Source organism: Salvelinus sp. IW2-2015, linkage group LG1, assembly GCF_002910315.2.
Source record: "Salvelinus sp. IW2-2015 linkage group LG1, ASM291031v2, whole genome shotgun sequence".
Taxonomy (NCBI): Eukaryota; Metazoa; Chordata; class Actinopteri; order Salmoniformes; family Salmonidae; genus Salvelinus; species Salvelinus sp. IW2-2015.
In genome coordinates, this window is record NC_036838.1 from 29,645,821 (window position 1) to 29,659,672 (window position 13,852).

General features: G+C 42.0%; 1 protein-coding gene across 1 annotated transcript in view; it reads right to left on the minus strand.

Annotated features, from left to right (window-relative positions):
• LOC111964383 (F-box only protein 41-like) overlaps window positions 1-11,418 on the minus strand; it is a 101,377-nt gene extending 89,959 nt beyond the window's left edge. Inside the window, exon 1 of the mRNA XM_023988274.2 lies at window positions 11,351-11,418. The gene's annotated coding sequence lies outside the window, so the exon portion shown is untranslated. The remainder of the gene's footprint in view (window positions 1-11,350) is intronic.
• Window positions 11,419-13,852: the final 2,434 nt, after the last annotated feature.

The following is a 13,852-nucleotide window of genomic DNA, read 5'->3' on the forward strand; positions in this document are numbered from 1 at the left end:
GGCCTCTCAAYAGCTTAGATTACATTCATTTCATTACGGCGTTCTCTCTTGGAAGAAAATATATGTTAATGCCAGCAGAGTTTGTTACGTTATGCGAATATTTTGGTAAAAGTGGGAGARACCCCATCGGACTTAATTTGAATGGTTGTGTGTCAAATAGGATCTGTATTAAAAACAATGATATGCAGAAAAGCCAACAGACAAGGTAGGCATAGATCTTAAGTTTGACTCCATTAAATGTGGCGATACGAAAATGAGACAGATCCTCTCCAACCTGGCATTTCTTCATTTGATGATTAATATTTGTAAGTAATAACCTGAATAATAATGAAATATCAAGATAATAACGAAGTGTAATGGCTGGTTTCAAATAATCATTTCCATGTAAACAAGTATACAAACAGAACTGTTACACCCCCCCCCTGCATGGTTGGCCTGGCCAATTACCTTAAACTCAAATACCAAGACCGTCACAGCCCTAACTACTGCATGTCTGTGAGGGAGGGGATCCTCCCTTCCACACACGCACATAATCCTGGCTCTTCACAGCAGCAGGCACCTGGGGCTTCCACTGTGTTCTCAGAATCATGCAAGCCTGCAGGGGTAAGACTTGTACAAGGCAGTACAGTATTGATCTACTATGATATTTACTGTATCAGATGTTACTGTATTTTATTGTATCACTTATCCTCATGTCTACACAGCATTGAAATGGTTTTGTTCTAGCTGACGACATTCAGTTGTTTCCCTGCCTGTCCTGCATGACCCTATTGTGAATAACCTCAGCTCTTCAAGTCTAGACTTTAAAACAATGAAGGGGACCTTTAAAACTGAGATAACGTTTAAAGAGCCTTCCCTGGCTGGCTGGCWGGCAAACTGTAACGATCTCACAAAACCTCTTTTTTGGCGTCCGTTTCTATTCAGGCTTCCACACGAGAAGGAAGCGAAATGGAAATGAGACAGGATTAACGCCAAGTCAAAATCCCAGTGAAATGGAGCAACGCCGTTATTTAAATTCAAATGGTTTCAGCCAAGGTTTTGTGCGATTAACATTCAGATTGGCTTCGTCTCAAATGACTCCCTATATAGTAGTGCAGTCGGCTTGGGCGGTATACCAGGGTATTTTGATATACCCACGGTATGATTTTTTAATACTGTCAATATTAAATACTTAGTAGTCAACTTGTGCAATAGCTCGGTTAATAGATTAAGCAGATTGTGTTCTTAATTTCGCCTGTTGGGTTTTTTCATTTTTGAAGCTGTTCCCCAAAGCAGCCGATTGTAAACAAACATACCATGACTGGCTCAAAGAGCACACGGAAGCATTCGTGTCATGACGATCCAATGTTGTCCAGCTCAAGAGAGGTGGTTAAGTTACTAATTCACTACTAAATGTTTGCCAGCTAAATACAGTATCTTATAAGGTTTCAAAATAAATTCCCTTCAGCTCAGGGCTCCAGCTATGCATTTGGTTTGCTAACTTGCGAGCTCATGTGGCTAGCTTGCAAGATTAAGCTTCTTGGTTACATTGATTACAGCGTGCCTCTGAACGGGGTATGGTAGTAGGTGCCAGGCGCATCAGTTTGAGTTTGTCAAGAACTGCAACGCTGCTGGGTTTCACACAACAGTTTCCCGTGTATCAAGAATGGTCCACCAAGGACATCCAGCCAACTTGACAACTGCGGGACGCACTGGAGTCAACATGGGCCAGCATCCCTGTCGAACACTTTCAACACCTTGTAGAGTCCATGCCGCGGACGAATTGAGGCTGTTCTGAGGGCAAGGCTGAGAAGAACTTTGAAATAATGTTTGCCTGTGGCTCTGCAGAATCTAGCAGGTCTAAAAATGGAAGTCTCCAGGGATACCAGCTAACTCCAGAATCCCGTTCTGCTGTGATGAAAGGATCTGTGGCATGCTAACAGGAAGTTGAAATGACTCATCAGTGAAAGGTTGCAGAGAGAGGAAAGAGTAGATCAAGACAAGGTGGTGGCAGCAGCGGGAGTGAAAAAAAACGGAGGGGGCAAGCGGGCACAGAGAAGCCTCGGGGTTGAGCTGTGGGTGTCGGGAGGGGGGGGGGCAGATGGTAGAAGAAACAAGTTGACATGGAGGTAACAGAGACTTGAGCAGAGTAGCAGGCCAGGAGAGGATCAGCACTGTGAATAACACCTCTGACTTATTTTAAGAGGGAGGGAAGAAGAGGAGATTGCTGGTGTCACTATCATCAAGTGCAGGCGATTTGGTTAGCCAGCGTCCTAGGAAAGAGGGTGTAGCCGTCCCAGTGAGGGTTAAGGAGGTTTAGCATTTTTGCTTYGAATTAGATTATACTAATTGTGCTATTATGGTATGCATGATTGCTTTAGCCTTCCTGCAAGTCTGCGTTGACTGGCCAGGCAGAGACAATAATGTACAGTGTTTTGAGTAATCTTTCTGTCGTAGGGCTGAGTCTAAGATAGAACCCTATTCCCTACTACACAGTGTGCTAGTGTTAACAAGAGCACTCAAAAATAGTAGCCTGCAATATTTAACACCCCCCCTTTCAGACAAACAGATCAACTGATTGACCTCCTTGAGCTAATAACACAATGAGCTTTCCCGTTCCATCAGTATCAATTTAAAGGTCAGAGAAGCTGACCTTTAAATTAGGCCCAGAGGGGATCCGAGGGAGACGACCCATCATGTGCCCATCACCAATTGGCTTTTAAAACGACGTCCAGTGGCTTTTCATTAAACAACAATCCATACTGCTGGCCYACAATAGATACCTAATCATCCAAAATCAGAGGTTTGCTGAAATCAGTGCCGAATTGCATCCCATTATCGGTAAGCACTGTACAGTTGGAGAGAGCTGCATCACGTCCTCATTCTGATCTATGATAAAGTAAATGTTTTGCCTGGAGGTGTGGAGAGAATAGAGAAGCAAGGCAGGATGTGGCTGGCTAATAACCAGAGAGTCTAATAACAGAGTCTTCTACCTCTGCGGTGCTTCACACGGGAGGTGGTGTTGTGGCATTTAGCGGTGCCAAGACTCTGCAAGGTGCAACACAAGCATCTGCCTACTCTTAGTCAGTGTTGTTCAGACTGTTCACGGGTTTTATTCTGACGATGTGAACTAGAGAGTTTACGAGTGAGAGGAATTAAATATCAATTTTATACAGGCATGTAATTAAAACACATTGGCGAACGTTATGACAATAACTAACATGCGCTTGTGTTTTACGGTGTTCCCATTGGCTCCACAGATTCCCATATCTCCTTACTGTATAAGGGCTTCTGCTATGATGGTAAAGTTCCAGAAACTTTCCCAAAATTCCCAGGTATTCAAGAAATCACAGTTAGCAGATTCCACAAATCAGGAGGGAATAAGCAGGAAATACAGAATCCTCCAACCAGGATTTCTGGAAAGGTTACCAGATTTTAGCAACCCTAGCTTTTGCCTTACCTCTAACACTGGTTTACTGAAACCCCCAATGCTGGCTAGGCTTTAGCATGAGCGTGTCAAAGTGTTAGTCCTGAGTAAGCCACGGGTTCTCCCAAGACAGGCCAATCACACAGCCAAGGGCTACGAACCTGACAGCAGAGAGCCAATCCCATARCCAGCCAATTGAACAGAATGTCGACGTCCTCTTCGGGGATGCCCACTCTATTCAAATGGACTGGACTGTGTCACACAATGGTCTACCTTTCCTTCATGACAGTTGATAGGGGTTGATAGGTGAAAGCCATGGTGGGAAGTGGAAACCTGTTCACTCCTTTCATGTATAAGTGGTTATGAAGGACAGGAGATAAGGAGACCGTTTAAGAATATTGGGTCACAGCTACYGTGTGAAGGAAAAGAGACAAGAAAAAAGGTGGGAATTTTTAAGAGCAGCTACACTGTGGACACAGCCGTTGAGGACTGAGGAGACACTGCTACTGTACTGTGACTAGGGTTGCAAAGGGTAGGAAACTTTCCAGTMAATTTCCGAAATTTTCCCCGAAATTTTCCAARGGAAGTTAAGCCCTGGAATTTTGCTTAAATTCATCAAAAAAAGTTAGCTTATAACAGTGAAACTTTTTTGTGGGATAAACATAAGGCAATTCTAGGTCTTGTGGCATATTTTGGTTAAACTATCCACAATTCAATGGCATTGCAACCCTCTGCATGCACAGTGCACTCGTCCATCACATGTACAGATGATTCTCAAGATCTTGCACACTAATGAGATGCTATTGAGCCCACACTACTAAACTGTCTGAGCCAAGGACTACATGCTTTCGGTTAAGTTTTGATTACAATACTGGGTGAGGTGAATATATTTTATATGACATACATGATTTTTTGTTAACTAGTAAATAGTAGCCTACAGCAAAGTSTGTTTAAATCATTTCTAACTTGTTAACAATTTGTTAGCTTTTGCTACCATGTGGGTTGTAGCTTGCTTGAGCCTGCTGAGGAGTGTTAATTCACCCGTTTCCATACAGGTTTCATTTATTTAAAATTCTTACAAAAGGCGTTGTTTAATCTAAATTGCTTAACCATTTATTGAGGTGAAAATGATGAATCAGACACCTTATCGATAGCAACAGCTCATGGTCCTCCTGGAATAAGAAGTTTTTGACTCAATGGAAGAACGTAGTCAGAGAAAGGCTGATGAATGTCTTGCTCGAGCTGTATATGCAACTGGTTAACCTCTGATGCTCACAGGCAATGTGTATTGGAAGAGATTTCTGAATGTTCTTCGCCCAGAATACACCCCTCCGATCAGACATGCTTTATCTACTAATTTGCTGGATGCAGAGTTCAACAGAGTTCAAGTGAAGGTCAAGCAAATCATAGAGAAAGCAGACTATATTGCAATCATCTCTGATGGGTGGTTGAATGTTGGTAGTCAAGGAATAATTAACTACATCATCTCCACCCCTCAACCAGTATTCTACAAGAGCACAGACACACCGGTCTCTACATTGCAGATGAGCTGAAGGCAGTCAATGACCTTGGAACACAGACGGTATTTGCACTGGTGGCAGACAATTCTGCGAACATGAAGGCTGCTTGGTCTAAAATGGAGGAGTCCTACCCTCACATCACACCCATTGGCTGTGCTGCTCATGCATTGAATGTGCTCCTCAAGGACATCATGGCACTGAAAACAATAGATACACTCTACAAGAAAGCCAAGGAAATGGTTAGGTATGTGAATGATCATCAAGTTATAGCAGCAACACCCATTGGGGTGGTATTGTGATCAAGTTTGACAGTCTCCTGGAGGGGAATGAGTCTCTCCCAGAAATGGCCATATCACAGTCTGTTGATATGGACAGCCCCATCAAGAGGATCCTCCTGGATGATGTATTTTGGGAAAGAGTGGTAAGCAGCCTGAAACCTATAGCAGTAGCCATTGCACAGATTGAGGGAGACAATGCCATCCTGTCTGATGTTCAGACTCTGCTTGCAGATGTAAGAAGAAAGCCGTACTGCCCTGCCCACTTCACTGATGCGCCAAGCAGAGGAAACTGCAGTTCTGAAATACATAATGCATGAAGACTTCTGCCTGAAGCCCATACACACCGCAGCGTACATGTTGGATCCCAAATATGCTGCCAAGAGCATCCTGTCTTGTGCAGAGATCAACATGGCCAATGGTGTCATCACTACCATGTCTCGCCACCTTGGCCTGGATGAGGGCAAGGTTCTTTGCAATCTGGCGAAGTACACTTCCAAGCAAGGGCTTTGGGATGGAGATGCAATATGGCAGTCGTGCCAACATATCTCATCAGYCACCTGGTGGAAGGGACTTTGTGGATCTGAGTCTCTTTCCCCTGTTGCCTCAATCATTCTCCAAATCCCACCAACATCAGCTGCCTCAGAGCGCAACTGGTCCTTGTTTGGGAACACACATCGAAACAGGCTGACCAATACAAGGGTTGAAAAATGTGAGGCTTTTTGAGCCTGACAACGAGCCATCCTCAACAAGGTTGGAAAGTGACAGTGAAGATGAGGCCTCAGTCTGCTGTTCAAAAGGTAGACATTGAGGAGGTCCAGGGAGAAGACATGGAAGCAAGAGAGGAAGACAACCAAAGCTTTAGTTTCTAGACTATCATTTTACAGATGCATGTTGAAAACGTTTTTGGGAGATGTGATAGATCATTCAATATTCCCTTTTGTTGTTTAGTGAAATCATCCCATGTGAAGAGTCAATTCATTTATTTAAAGTCCAATTTGTAAAAAAAAATAATAATAATGTAAATCCTATTGGAAGGATTTAATCATTTGCAATTATGTCTACTTATGTTTCTGTGTCCATGTGATATGGTAAATATATCCAATGCAAAAAACATCTAAATGATATTAATATTAATTTGCATATATTCCCGTTAATTCCCAAGGAAAGTTTCCACCTCTGAATATTCCACAAAATGTGACTAAGGCTAGGACAATAATTGTATGGTCATGTAAAAAAAAAAAAAAACTATGGACAATAACAGAAATATTAAATAAGAATCGTCATGAGTGTCAAAGTAGTTTTAGGAGTGGGATATTCAACTTTATTTTCAAGTAGATATAGTTCACCCAATTGGTAGCGACCAAAGTAAGTTTTACTATTAACGCAGGCATGAGATATAAGCCTTGATACCAATTGAGCAACGTTTTCATGACCCGAAGAATTCCGGCTGTTCTGAATGCAAAGGGGGGGGGTCTGACCCAGTACTTGATGGRTGTACCTAATAAACGGTGTGTATAAAATGGTGCTGTATCGAATCTCCGTTCAAAATTGTGGGGAGATCAGAGGCAGTCAACAACTGAGGTCTCAAATGTAAACAAAACAATCTCTCGTTACCGTCCCATAGCGGCAGTCAGATAGTGTAGTGTAGCGGCGCTATGGGACAGGAGGAGTACRATCAATGTTGTTTTTCCAGAGGTGATGTGATGCTGTCTGTTTACTTGAGGAAAATTACTATGGGATTGGGACACTCCACTGTCACTGTAGAGAATACTTGACACCTACACAAGGAAAATGACTATGGGAAGATCCACTGTCACACGCACAAACAGGAATACTTGACACCCAACTGTCTGCGCGACAGAAAACATTCTGCATGAGAATTAAATTTCACTGAATATGCAGCATTCCTCCAAGGTAACTAGTGGTTAAAGAAATGCATTAGTTGACAGAGATAGTGCTCATCGGTCACCATTGTCAAGGAGATTTTCTTGAATCGCTTTGGAAATGTCTTCCRCCCTGGGTCACTGTGTGGCAATTGAAAAAAAAGGCCCATGAATTTCTATTTGAAATTCAATACAAAGAAGAAATAGGCCTAAGCTTTGGAGGAAAAAGAAMCTAAATGTCAAATGGGACGTAAACTCTTCTTAGAGCTTAATATATTTGTACTGAACAAAAATAGCTGAAATAAAAGATCCCAGAAATGTTCCATACGTACAAAAAGCTAATTTCTCAGATTTTGTGCACAAATTTGTTTATATGCCTGTTAGTAAGCATTATTCCTTTGCCAAGATGATCCATCCACCTGACAGGTGTGGCATATCAAGAAGATTAAACAGCATTATTATTACACAAGGTGCACCTTGTGCTGGGGACAATAAAAGGCCACTAAAATGTGCAGTTATGACAAACAATGCCACAGATGTCTGAAGTTGAGGGAGCATGCAATTAGCATGCTGACTGCAGGAATGTCCACCAGAACTGTTGCCAGAGAAATTCATGTTAATTTCTCTATCATTAGCCACATCGTTTTAGAGAATTTGGCAGTACGTCCAACCAGCCTCACAACCGCAGACCACGTGTAACCACACCAGCCCAGGACCTCCACATYCGGCTTCTTCACCTGCGTGATTGTCTGAGACCAGCCACCTGGACAGCTGAAGAAACTGTGGGTTTKCACAACTAAAGAATTTCTGCACAAATTGTTAGAAACCGTCTCAGGGAAGCGCATGTGAATGCTCGTCGTCCTCACCAGGGTCTTGACCTGACTGCAGTTTGGCGTCGTAACCGACTTCAGTGGGCAAATGCTCACCTTCCATGGCCACTTCATAGATTAATACAGGTTTCAACAGATGGCAGACAGCGTGTATGGCTGTATGTGTGTTTGCTGATGTCAATGTTGTGAACAGAGTGCCCCATGGTGGCGCTGGGGTTATGGTATGGGCAGGCATAAGCTACAGACTAACACAATTGCATTTTATTGATGGCAATTTGAATGCACAGAGATACCATGACGAGATGCCCATTATCGTGCCATTCATCCGCCACCATCACTTCATGTTTCAGCATGATAATGTACAGCAACATGTTGCAAGGATCTRTACACAATTCCTGGAAGCTGAAAATATCCCATGTCTTTCATGGCCTGCATACTCAGACATGTCACCCATTGAGCATGTTTGGGATGCTCTGGATCGACGTGTATGACAGAGTGTTCCAGTTCCCGCCAATATCCAGCAACTTCGCAAAGCAATTGAAGAGGGACAACATTCCACAATCAACAGCCTGATCAGCTCTATGCGAAGGAGATGTGTCGCCTGCATGACGCAAATGGTGGTCACACAAGATACTGACTGGTTATCTGTWCCCAACAGATGCATAACTGTATTCCCAGTCATGTGAAATCCATAGATTAGCATTTCACTGTAAGGGCTACACCTGTTGTATTCGGTGCATATGACAAATAACAAATTCATTAGGCCCTAATCAAATATGTCAGACTGGTTTCCTTATATCAGTGGTCACCAACCTTGAGTCAAGATCACTTTCGCAGTCAAAAAACACGCAGAGATCTTCCGCTCAGATTTATTTTATTTAAACATGACTTGTAACATTAAGTACCCACGACAAGCTGCTAATAATAATAAAAATGCAAGGCTATCAATACACTTGGCTACTCATTCGTTGCAGCAGTGCGAGTGGAAGTACGGAGAAACCAATTTTATGTTTTGTAATTGCGTTGAATAAAAACAGTGTTGACAGTGCTGAATAAAAACTTAATCATGAACTCACCCATAAAAACAGCAGCTCTTCGCTGTATTCTTTGACAGTCTCTGTGGTAATAGGTTTGTATCAAACTTTGCTGTGGCCGGGGAAGCTCTGTAGGCACGGTGGTTGAGCTAGCCGATTGTCTAGCCAGTAGGCGCACTTGTTTTAGTCTAAGATCTCCCGGTCCTCCTAGGTAGGCAGAGTTTGTCTTTTCAAACAGAAATGGTTCAGAATGGAAACAATTTGCKTACCCAGTAAGCAAAGCGTTACCGGGTAAGGCAAGTGCACCTACCGCCAACACTGCAACGCAAATAAAGATAAAGGAGTGCAAGCCTTTATCGTTGGCTTTTCTACAGAAATGTTTGTCAATCAACTAGGAATGCCTTGAAGATCAACCAAATCGATCGCCATCGACCAGCTGGCGACCMCTCGCTTAGATGAAGTGTAACTCAGTAAAATCTTTGAAATTGTTGCATGTTACATTTATGTTTTTGTTCAGTGTAAATATGTTACTGAAACCKGTTTTGTGATTGTGACCTACATTATCCTCATATTGGCTAACTTAATTGCAGTGGTAATTGACAGGGAAGTGAAATCACCTGTGATAGTAAGCCTGAACGATCCGCTTATTYTACTACAGGCAGAAAGACTGGTGTGCCGACTGTCTTTACCTTTAAAATGAGAGGAAACGAAACCTTTCTTCACGAGCAACGTACATGCAAATGTATCTCAAATGACTAAAAAAAGTGTGTGTGCAGTGTTTCCTCTGACAATAAAGTTAGCAGTGGGTGGGGTCTGTGCATGCAAGTGTGCGCTTGTGTATTTGTGTGTCCATGCATGCAATTTCATCTTGTGTTTAGGTCTTAAAGTAATGTCGGTCTGCTAATACAGGTCTAGTGAAGCCCCAGTGCACGCACTACTTTTGTAAAAAATATATATATATATCTAATACTGTAAAGTACACACACTAAAGCATAGCCGAGGGAAGTAGGGGTGCTGAGAGTGCTACTGCACTCCCTGAATATTTATTTGGTTATTATTTATTTTTTTACATTTCAGGGGGTGCTCTAGCACCCGTACTTCCTGCGGCTATGCTTTAGTGTGTGTAAGTACTGTATTTATACTTGGGATATCCCTTTTCRACAGGAAAAGTAACACAATAACTCATTAAAGCTTGAATGACTTGACTTTAGTCACATCTGATGCCCAACAGAGCAGCATGGACACAGCAACAGCAAGTCAGTATTACCCACAGTGGTCAGCCAGTCACACGAAACTGTAAATCAGTATTTCCCACTGGTCACACACAAGCACAATTTCCCACACTCAAGTAGCATGTCTGTCACTTTAGGCAAAGTGCTGCTGTGGCTTCAAGAGCTGTAGSGGCAGATCTGGGAAGTTTTCTAAATGGGCAAGCAGAAGCAGTGCATAATGCCAAGTCATAATTTCCTTCGAGACCGTCGCCTTGAGCTCAAGTGTATTTAGTGGGACAGCTGGAATTACTAWGAGGCTCATAGCTGAGTAGTGGGATCTTTTAAAATATAAATACATATTTAAAGTAAGTGATATGACGTATTATCAGATAGGCCCTAATCATATTGCTTTGACGTTTGGACATTATGCCCAAATAAATTTAATTTCTCTGGAGAAAAAAGATTGATATACTGGAATGATAAGTGTTTCTTGACTTAAAAGCTTTCAAAAATGCCTTACGTGCAAAAATAGGCTACGTTACACGTTATCCRCTGAATAATGATTCCACCCGAATAGATTGTATCATGTTATGATGGGCATGGGCCAGATTTTCATTAACCGTCACGTAGCTTATGAGAAGCGAATTAGGCCGTTGACATTATGGATTCCGAACATTCGATTGACAACTGATTGATTAAGTGACAATCACGCACGTGCAATGAACGGCTATACATATTGATTTCAACAATCGCACTGACTGGACGTTAGTCTTCGTTTGGGTGTGAAGAMCCAAAGACAAGTGGCATAGGTAGCATACCGCAGCAGGAACATGCAGCTTGACTGTAGCCTATCATTCATCAATTGAAATAACCGAAGAAAAACATCACGTTTCATTACATAGCATAACATTGACAAATATCAATGCAGTCGTGTCGATGCGGACGACAACGTGCASAAGGCGGAGTGTGTCCGGCGCGGGTAGTMGCGTAGCACTAGCAGCATGCCCTGATTTTCTTGCCTACCATTTTCGACAGTGCACAGACCATCACTTGTGTGCTGCCTGCTAGCTCTAATTTTGCGTTATTTTCAGCCATTCTCTCGAACGTGGTGTCAACTGATATATACACACAAACACTTAGCACTGCCATCCCTCCAAAACATTATGTAGGGTAAAACGCGCTTCTCACCTTGCAATTCTCTCCCCATTTCTCGCTCGAGCGAAAGAGCCGCTCCAGCATTCGTTGACGTCACACGCCCCACTCTGCAGCAGAAATACAGTAGRCTTGCAATAGAACGAGAGGGCGCACTGGGAGAGCGAAGGAGAGAAAATAAGGCTGTTCGAGCTCGAATAAAGATTTCTGCCCACCGAAATCTAGAAGATGAAAGACATCCCTCTACCTGTGTGATTCYCAAGGAGCTTTCATACCTGTGAACACAGGACAGAAAAACACGATAATTCCCTGGAGAACTAGGATTTGAAATGAATGCATGTATACAGAGAAAAATCCTACAAACTTTATTTTTTTAGAACATTTTTTAAAGCATGTCAAAGTAGGCCTAGTCACTGCAACTGCATGTACTAGTGATAATCATCACTTATCATGTCATCTATAATGGGCTCCTCACTTTATTTCAACCAATCAAATGTGATTTGATCAACAAACCAATCAGTAATAAATGTATCAATGAGATTCTCTTTTTTTAAAGCGCCTGTATAAACGGGTAGGCAACAGCCACGAAGTCACCGGCTAATTAATGCACTATAAAAATCAACAGCTAATGCAAGAGGACTAGGAGTCCTTGAGTATGGACGTGAGGTGTCTGTCTGTCGAGGAGTCATGCTCATAGGGGACACAGGGCCATGTGCCCCCTCAGGTGTCCTGGTAACAGGACGTCCTGGTATTTTTTGTGTGTGAAATGTTTAGTTGTGTCTCTGTAATGCTACTAACCACCTAGTAATTTTATGAAGTTGGCTTTAGCTAGCCCAGTTTGGGGACCTATCTCCCAACTAGCTACAAGAAGCCATTTCAGGCTATTATTATTATTATGTTTCACCTTTATTTAACCAGGTAGCCAGTTGAGAACAAGTTCTCATTTACAATTGTGACCTATTAGTCAAGTTAGAGTAGCTAGTTTGTCTAACTAAGCTGGCATGCCTGCTGGCAAGGTTGGTAGACTTYAGAAAAGCAAGCAATTACGAAATGTACTGAATAAGACTCACATTCCTTTCTAATCTTTTACCCAGATTTTAGCAGAGATGCAGAGCAGCATATTTAGTTTCTTTAACTAAATAATCACCAGTCAGCTTCAAGATGGCCACCATTGTTCCTGTGCCCAGGAAAGCAAAGGTACCTGAACTAAACAACTTCTGTCACCATGAAGTGCTTTGAGAGACTAGTCAAGGATCATATCACCTCTACCTTACCTGTCACCTTAGACCCACTTCAATTTGCTTACCGCCCCAATAGGTCCACAGACGACGCAATCACACTGCCCTAACCCATCTGGACAAGAGGAATACCTATGTAAGAATGCTGTTCATTGACTATAGCTCAGCATTTAACACCATAGAACCCTCCAAGCTCATCATTAAGCTCGAGGCACTGGGTCTGAACCCCGCCCTGTGCAACTGGGTCCTGGACTTCCTGACGGGCTGCCCCCAGGTGGTGAAGGTAGGAAACAACACCTCCACTTATTGTGGGAAGCTTGTGGAAGGCTACGCGATACGTTTGACCCAAGTTAAACAATTTAAAGGCAATGCTACCAAATACTAATTGAGTGTATGTAAACTTCTGACCSACTGGGAATGTGATGAAAGAAATAAAAGCTGAAATAAATCACTACTATTATTCTTGCATTTCACATTCTTAAAATAAAGTGGGTGTCCTAGCTGACCTAAGACAGGGAATTTTTTTTAGGATTAAATATCAGGAATTGTGAAAAACTGAGTTTAAATGTATTTGGCTAAGTGGATGTAAACTTCTGACTTCAACTGTATATACACAACTTAATCCCTGGCCACTTTAATAATGTTTACATATTTTGCATTACTCATCTCATGTATATACTGTATTATATCTTAGTCTATGCACCTCTGACATTGCTCATCCATATATTTATATATTCTTAATTCCATTCCTTTTCTTAGATTTGTGTGTATTGGGTATATGTTGTGAAATTGCTAGATATTACTTAGATATTAATGCACTGTCAGAGCTAGAAACACAAGCATTTCGCTACACCCGCAATAACATCTACTAAACACGTGTATGTGACCAGTCAAATTTGATTTACAGACAGCCCAAGTGTTATGCTTAGAAATGCATTAAAAAATTAAGATACATTTTTTACATCAAATGAAGCATAATGATAATGGCTCTAGATTGCAGGAAAAAGCAGTTTCAGGTGTTGGAGAATTTTTCATTTTTCAAACTTTTCGATGGGGGTGGTGGGACTAGTTTGTTGTTGTGCATGGTGTGTTATCTGCCTGTCTGTCACTTTGTGCATGGTTAGGGAGGGTGACAGACAGGAATCTTTAAAAGAAAAGGGCAATGGAGAAGTTAACTATTTAACCTACTCCATCTTATAAAAAAAAAAAATGTACTAGTCCAATCCAGTTGTCTATCAAGAAATTCTCAAGGATTAATCCTCTGCTACCCTTGTCATTTCTCATCATTACAATCATTTTC